General features: G+C 29.7%; 1 long non-coding RNA gene across 2 annotated transcripts; it reads left to right on the top strand.

Moving 5' to 3' along the window:
- The first annotated feature begins 1,176 nt into the window (after positions 1-1,176).
- On the top strand, positions 1,177-8,084 carry LOC121127172 (uncharacterized). 2 transcript variants are annotated; one of them, XR_005867604.2, is made up of 3 exons: positions 1,177-2,718; positions 2,777-6,300; positions 6,395-8,084. It is a non-coding gene; the product is annotated as an uncharacterized lncRNA (long non-coding RNA). The 2 variants fall into 2 exon arrangements; XR_005867603.2 differs by having other exon boundaries at positions 2,777-8,084.
- The last annotated feature ends 1,127 nt before the right edge of the window (positions 8,085-9,211 follow it).

The raw sequence follows: 9,211 nt of genomic DNA, 5'->3' as shown, positions 1-9,211 counted from the left end.
ATTTAGTTTTAAGACCATTACATAATTTTTATTGTATCACGACAAAGCTCCCCAAGAAAAATCCTATCGGACAAAAACCTTCCCAGATAAAAAATGGCTATGTATAAATGACAAGATACCAGAGATGAAGATTATTTATTCTAGTTTATAAGTTAAAACTTTTGGTCCAAAAGTCTGTAATTCAAGTTAAATTCAAAAGATTTCTGTTCCATTTTCCAACTCGTGGTTTCAGAAAAACAGTTAATCATTGAATTAATAATTATTTATGTAGTATAAATTACAATAAACATTTTTAACACAACAAAAAAAACCACATTGATCTTGTTATCTTAAACTGTTTGTAATAATGTGTAGTTTATTCCTCAGTTAGTAGCTATAATAATAATAATAAAATACTAATATTTATGTTGTCGAAAACTGTAAATTTCAATAAGATTTTGCACAATATTTATTGAAGAAATTAAAGCCTTATTTCAAATAAATACATTAAAATGTAATGTTTCCAATTGAATAATTTATAATACGAGTATATATTCACTATTTTAACACAAGGAATACTCTATACTAGGAATTTGAATAATTGCAATTAGCGTAAATTAAAAAATATATATATATATAATGTTCTTATTAATTATTAATCCCTATTTGGATCATTCTAAATATTTAGCGAGCCAATAGCACTATAGTTTCTACTGATATCTATAAGTAAATATGCCGTTTATCAAAGATACCATATTGTTTATGACATTTTGAAAGGGTTAGTTTTTATAATCACTGCAGTTTTGATAATATTGATACCCCTACTCCATACACAAGGACATTTTTTACTGGAGGACTTCAACGCTAAAAACAAGCGTATCTATTTTATATGAATTACGTGCTATTCATTTTCTTATTAGTAGGTACTAATAGAAATTAAATCTATGCATATTACTTAATGCTAAATATATACATATTCTATTAATGAATTATCATCATTATCCATTCACGGTTCATAAACCACAATTTTGTTCGGGTTAATTGAATATTAATTTTAATGTTGAAAATGTTTAGTTAGTATTTTTAAAATATGCTGATAATATTCGCTTTGAATCAAGCAAACAATATTATTTTAATATTATACTTATGTTAACAAGCATTCTGAGGATGGTTTTTATGGATAAGTTTTCGTAGATGAATAGTGATTAATAAATGGAAAAGAACAATTCCAAGATTTTAGGCATCAGGTATAATACTTGTAGTATCAGTTACATTGAAACTCATTAATTAAATTACTATAAATATGATTATTACTTAATAATATTTATTGTATCTATCCAGAGTTAAATATAATAAATCTATTATAATAATATTATAATAGCATGTATCCAAAGACTAATATCATCATGTGGACAAGTTTATATTTTTATTTTTGGAGTATAGGTATCCGTTGCAATAGATAAAGCCTTTGTTTATCTTGTGATGATTTTTTATTGTTGAATTGTCATTTGGTCAACTTCTAATATCTGATAATGTAGTATTGAATTTAAAAAGATCCTTATGAATTTGTAGAAATAGTGAATGAAGTGCTGCCCAATATTGACATCAAGGTTTCGATAAAAAAAAACACCATATCATAATTTTTGAATCTGACATATTCAAATATAAACATTGCATGTTTTAGTTTTCATTAATATTTGCTGTTTATAGGGTGGGTCATCGGATATTTGTTGGACAGTTGCAAAGAATGCATAAGAGTATTTCGTCATTGGATATCTGTTACTAAAGTTTATTGATGTAAATTATAATTAATTATCATGTACAGTCCGGAGCCGAATCCAACAACGGTAATGAAACAGTTTGACTGATAATTAAGGTAATTATATAACTCATGAATAAAATGAAAAAAAACATAATTCATCTTTCAGCTTAATGCATTTTAGGCTAAATATTGATATACTATAACTTACTCCAGATTAATAGTTATAGGATAACCTCGGGATACCTCTAAAAGTCCTTCCAATCCTGATGGACATAAAATACTTTTGTACTACTCTAATATCTGTGAAAGGATTTCATAATTCATTTAAGCATAATTGTAGTTTTAGAATTTTGTCGTCGAATTTGAGCAATTGAAAAACAAGAAATATTTCCTCGTGATAATTTTTTTTTTAGATTAAACAGGGAGTCCTTTGTAAATAAACGTTGAATATACGGAAGGTGTCAAAAATATATAACAAAACCTAAATATGGTTTGTGACTCATTTGGATACAATCACTCACTACGAAGGAGCTGCAGATGTATTTGTATCATTTCCTGTTTGGCTATGATTATCCAATTCTTATGAATAGTTTTTTGTAACTTCAACAATTGTTCTAAATCAAAAAAATATTTAAAAAAACTTCTGAGCATTTCTGAAATAATTGAAGAGATAAAGAAAACCGTCATGTATGTAATGAGATGAATAGTAAAACTTGTTAATATTTTCATATAATTTCGTATCTATGTAGTTAATGGGTTTAATTTGATTTTGGCTGTTATGACTATTCTATTATTATCATGATTATACGTAGTCTCATTCCAGGTATGTTTCACCCAAAATCATGTTCTTTATGTCATCAATTATTACGTAAATGGATTTGTGTTCGAAGAAATAGTTGAAATACTAAATTAATCCATCAATGACGTTTCACATGTCAAAAGAGCCATATCTACGAATAAAAATCATTCAGGAACTTGTTAGTCTTGCCAGATAGCTTAATAAAGTATATCATAATTTGACACTTTCTATTACAGTTGATTATTAATCATTTGTGGACAAATATTGAAGATTATCTATAGAAAAAATTAACTTTAGTTTAAATCCTTGGAGTAGATATCTTGAGAGGTGACGAGGATAGTATAATGTGGTGTCTCGTACTATATGTGAGTAATTAAACGAAGCTATAAAGGATTTCTTTTTTGAACATAACAAAACCCTCATTCATGAGTCTCTAAATATTTATAGTGTTCCCTTTATATATACAAAATTGAAGCAGCCTATTACAAAGTGATCATCTTAGAGTATCTTTTGAATAACACTCCCCTTAAATGGAATATAGGGAAACTAAATATATCTAGTTGGGTTTCAATCTCTAATGTGGAACTGTATCCTTAAATGAAAGACCTTAAGTTTGTTTCAAATAACTGTCGAACTATATAAACTAACATAGATGTATCATGTGCATCTCTGGAGTGATGACTTTGATGCATAAATAATTAAATTTTTAGTGTCAAGAATAATAGTGACAATTTCCTTGGTATATATGTAGTATTAGATCAAATACTAATTTCTGTTTCATTTTTATACATTTCTTTTATACTCTTTATTCATCAAACTACACGGTATTACTCATTATAAAAGATACTTATGAAGAAAGAATACAGTAAACAAAAAGAGAACAATAATAATAGATAAACGGGTTAATGTGCAGATAGAAGTCATCCTCTCTATACCGAACTACATACACCCCCCTCAGATACATTTGGCGTAAGATTGTAAGTTGAAATAGATTTCCCATTTTTTAGAATTATAATTTTTTTCTTAATTTACATAAAACTTTGAATGTGCCTGAATAGAAATGGTCAAAACATTTCTTTATAGGTGGGTTTAAAGTATAGACTTCGTCACAGTTTAACAGACTTTTGAGCTTTGGGTCCTTCTTTGACTCTTTTTTTTAAAATTGGTTATGTGTTTACCTTTGTCTTCACATTTTTGTCCGATTTCAAAATTACTCCTGGAGACCGGATCTGTTGGCTAAAAATTTACTCTGCAGGAGATAAGTTTTCGCCATATTTGACGGTTGTATGTAGGTTTAATAATATTTTAGGAAGAACATTCACCTAATTTTGACCTGGTTCAAGAATCTTACAACGTATGGCCTACATTAGGGTATCGTGCTCACTTTCAATTAATCAATTACCTTGTGGATGATATGGAGTAGTTTTGTTGTTAATGATGCATAACTTTTGGCTCATTTTTCCCCACAAAATTGACGTAAGTTGTCCTCTACGATCAGGTGTAATAATTTTGGGATAGCCATATCGAGAAAACCAAACGCTCTCTAATTGTAACAAATTATCCCAGTGTTGGCAGATGAAATTGGGAATACTTCAAGCCATTTTGTACACCTGTCTATTATGTTAGGGCTATTGGTTTGCCATTTACATTTCGAAATAATCCAATTAAATCGAAATTTAAATGATAAAATTTTTTGACTTTTGATTTGACTTTACAAAAAGGTAATTTTATTCCAGAGTTTTTGTTAGATTTCTTAAATTTCACAATTTTTTACATAAATTTCAATATCTACAGACATACCATGCCAATAATATTGCCATTGAATCTTTTTATTAGTATTTTTAATCCCCCTGTGTGATTGTGTATGGAATAATTGGATAATTTTTTGAACTAATATTTTTGGATCTATTGGCCTAGCCACCTTCACACAACATCGAACATCACACCAAATATTATGACCGTCTACTTCGACCTGCTCGGCCAGAGGATAGTCATTTGTAACGTTATGTTTAGTTTGCTCAACCTCCCATTCTCTCCAGTCAATGAAGTCCAACTTAAGCATATTAATTATTGACAGAAAATCGTTAGGAACATTATTTTTCCCAGAAATATGTTTAAAAGTGATGTTTTTTTCACTTAATTCTTGAAAATAACGAAAATACTTTGCGTGCCAATTGGGGTTTTTACTGTCTGAGCAGAAATTACGGGTTTTTGGTCGGTGAAGCACATAGTTCTCCGGCCTTCAATTATATGACTAAACTGTAAACCCCATCTCTAATTGCCAATAATTCCCTCCCGAAAGCAGAGTATTTCTTTTCTCTATCGGACAATACTCTACTATAGAAGCCTAGGGGATAAAATTTACATCCCTCGCCTATTCCTACGTCGGAAGTGTCTACACAAATCCGTAAATATTTTCCAGGACTTTAATTTGCACGTGTTGTTATCGAATCTAGTTGTTCTTTAAGCGATTCAAAGGCATCGGTCATGAATGGGGACCATTTTACTTTATCTTTGTTCCTTCTTCCTTTAATAATTTCATAAAAATGACTTAACAATTGCCCCAATTTGGGTATGAAACGGGGATAATAGTTCGCCATACCTATCAATTTGTTTACTTCTTTGACTGAATGGGGTTGTTGAAATTGTTTTAAATCAAAAATCTTTTTATCCATAGGTCTAATACCCTTGCGATAATTGGTAAAACTTACAATATCAACCTCTTTTTTACAAAATTCACTCTTGCTGGCGTTATAGCTAAGGTCATTGTCTCGTAAAGTTTTAAAAAAAGTAGATATTAATTTATGATGGTCCTTTTTCGTTCGACTATATAGAAGTATGTCGTCAATGTAAGCAAAACAACCCTCAATTCTACTTAAAACGCCATCCATCATTTGTTGAAAGGAGCTTGTGGTATTCCTAAGCCAGAACGGCATCCGAACGTATTGAAAAAACCCACATGGCGTCGATATAGCTGTTTTACTTTATCGTTTTCGTCCATTCGATTCGGAATCTGATGATAAGCTTTTAAAAGATCAATTTTACTAAAAAAATGTGAATGGCTAAACTTTTCACCAAATGTCTGAATGGAAGGCATTGGGTACTTATTTGCTATAGTAGTATTATCTAATAACTGATAATCTCCAACCAGACATCAATCTCCATTACACTTTTTAACAAGGTGAATAGGAGAGGATCAACTAGATTTAGAGTTTTCAATAATACCAGCATCCCGAAGTTATTTAATCTCTTTTGATAATATCAATTTTTTCAGGAGTGAATTTCTTTGGGCGTGTAACAAAGGGCATACCAGTTGTTTCAATTTTGTGCACTAAACCGTGCAAAGATGATCTTTTAAAAAAAATTGCACTGAAGTGCAGGAAAAAATTTGACAGTATTATGTGCTTCCTTACAAAGATGACTAACACACACATTTTTAATTGAAGGCCCACCTGCAGTCATTTTCTTATTGTACAAATCCATGACAATATAATTTGAACTCAAAAAAATCAAACCCCAACACCTCAAAACTCATGTTTGTAACAACAAAATCCCAATTCTTTATTTCTAATCCGGGGAACTTTACCTTTTGGGTGGAAATGCCATAGTTTTTTAATGTTTGATTATTAAGGATAAAAGTTTTAATTGCAAAGGCTTTATATTGAGAAATTTTGAGAGAAGACAAGAGATCTAAGAAGAATTTTAATGATCTACAAAACTGGGAAATACAATCAGGAACATGAGCTTCGATCATCAAAAGGTTTGAACCATTTGCATTACATTAATAAATATTTTTAAGGGATAAATTACTGGAATTATTATTTGTAGAGCTAATAAACTTTTTGTATTTACAGTTTTTATTTTGAAGCGTCGGATAAAAGCGACTCTCATCGAGTTTTTTTAACATCCTAAGCAAGAATTCGAATACAAAAATGGGGTTGATTACATCAAAACGAGTTCACACCAAAAATTTTATGAAAACAACGAAGTTCTCTTACAATCTTCTTGGAAAAGGTTGAAGTAGGGAAAAAGTCCTTTTTCCTGACCAAGTAGAAATCTTTTTATAGTCGAGGTGTATCTTGTAATTCAATACGCTGGTGGACACGACACTCTCCTCAGTTATTGCATTATTGATGAAGTCTTCATATTTAGAATGTTCAAAGGACTGGATGAGATGCTGTCTTGATGTAGTCTGAAGGCAATTCAAAACTGTATGTTTTATGACGGCCATCTTGAGATTTGTTCCATCCTTAGTAAGTCATTCAAAATGTCACAAGACTTTGATTTGGCTTCTTTAATGCTGAGTGATTCTTTGCCACAAATGAGTTGAGCTAGTTCAGTAACGTCACTTGTTTGGATCCTGTACAACTTTGGATCAATAATTTTTTTAAATCACTCTTTGAAGTAATAGAAAATAGACACTTGTTGAGATGGTAGTCTGGTATTTTAGTCAGGAACGGCTTCTAATAGATGATTGAACTTAATCTTTTCGTTTGAAACCTGGGCCAGTTCAAATTGTGCTTCCACTCTAAAAAAAAATAGCCAGTGGGTCTGAACGTAGTAAAGTGAGGAAGTTGGATGAAAGTGTGTGAAACATTTTGTTCCGAGGTACCTCCATTGTCGGCAGTGGAGGGTTTTCCTCAATTGTATGGACTTGCTTAGTCGGGGTCCCAAATGGAGTATTAGATCCAATCATAATTTATGTTTCACTTTTATACATTTCTTTCATACCCTTGATTCATCAAACTACACGTTATTACTAATTATAAAAGATACTTATGAAGAAGGAATACAATAAACAAAAAGAGAACAATAATAAAAGATTAACAGGTTATTGTGTAAATAGAAGTCATCCTCTCTGTACTGCACCCCATATATATAAGTTAAATGAAAGTAACATGTAAGACTTTGAGTAAATTTGATGGATTAACTTTTTTTTCAACTCGTAGACAATGGAGCTTTAAATTAGATCATCTTTTGAGCATGACTACAATATTTTGTTTTTAATTCCTAGTAATAATGATTTGCGGAGTTCTTGTGAATATAAGTCAAGGATGATGTGAAATATAATATGTATTTCAAGATGAGAAGTAATCGCCGTTGAAAGTTGATAATTTTTTGTTTTTGTTATAAAATAACAATTTAAATAAAATTATATTGATAAATTTATAACAAAGAATGTAACTATTATTAGGATTGAAATTATATATAGTATTTAGGACATGACGTTTAAATGTACTTTAATTTTCACTGGATAGTTTATTTAATTTAATTAATACTTCCTAAACGAATTATTTAGCGTTTTATTTTTTTTTCGATTTTGTATTAAAGAAAAATTATAATGTGTTTATTATTATTATTATTATATATATATATTTTTTTTTTTTTTTGAGAGGACGAAGTTGGTCATTCCTGATTCCTATAAACTCTTAAAACAGAAAAACTTGACTCCAACATTTCCTGATTTATATTAATTACAATAATTGAGTATTAAACTAAATAAATTATGTATAATGTTATAATATATTTACAGTTCTGATTCGATCCTGTTGATCAAATTATTAGTAAATTTAATAGGTATTCAATTCAAAATTTGAATGAGTACTATTAAGTGAATTTAAGGAATTAAATATAAACTTACTTATATTCTCAACTACATAACTTCGTAGGTTAAACATACTTCATAAAGCATAACATAACTATAAGAAGGAAGTGTTTGAATGAAGTAATTCGGTAGTTTTGGTTTATCGGTGATTTATATGGATATGTTCAACAGAACATTCATATAATTGATCTTTATCCACACATTGTTTCAATAAATCCATATTTTCTCATTTTAATATCCTAAAAATACGCTTTGATGTTCAGGGATTTCAAACCTTCGAAGCAAAATCTTTGTTTTACTCATTTCATCTCCTTTAAAGGATTTCATCTCCTTTAAAGGATTTCATCTCCTTTAAAGGATTTCATCTCCTTTAAAGGGAGGATCATTCATTGTGAATATACATTTTAACATAAATTCCCGTGGATTATCACTTCAAAAATACATCGGTCGCTCAAGGTTTTTAATGAATCCTCTTAAACTGATGAATTTCTATATAGACTTAGAGCAAGAATAATCAAATAATAGACCCGATAAGGAACCCAGGGAGTTATTTTCCTCTATTCAAAGCTACATCATTGAAAATACTGTATATATTAATCATAAATTCACCTCTATTTTGTTTCCTACTCTTTTGAAGGAGCCCTGATTTGTCCCTAATAAACATAATAAATAAATTACTCATCTATAACACAAAGATAAGTGCTATCAATTTAATTTGGATGGCAGAACGTTTAATGTCAATATAAGCCATATTACAGGAAAGAGTTTGAATTGAGTTTCTCGGTAGTTCTATTTTATTCCTGATGTAGACAGATTTTTTCTTTGGTAAATTAAAATATAGGTATCTGCATCCTCTCATTGTTCGAATGAATTCATTACTTTTCATTTGTATATTCTAGACATTTGATATACAGAGTTTGGAGGCAGATATCATGGCTCAATCTTTGGATATCATCATCTTTAATGGAAGCATCATTCATTGTATTATGAAGATACAAATTAAAATCAAGGATCGTGAAAGTGAATTCAAACCTGTCTCAAGAATTAATACATCCGTCACTCCAGG

This window comes from Lepeophtheirus salmonis, chromosome 12, assembly GCF_016086655.4.
Source record: "Lepeophtheirus salmonis chromosome 12, UVic_Lsal_1.4, whole genome shotgun sequence".
NCBI classification, from domain to species: domain Eukaryota; kingdom Metazoa; phylum Arthropoda; class Copepoda; order Siphonostomatoida; family Caligidae; genus Lepeophtheirus; species Lepeophtheirus salmonis.
This window is presented reverse-complemented; position numbering and strand designations above follow the sequence as displayed.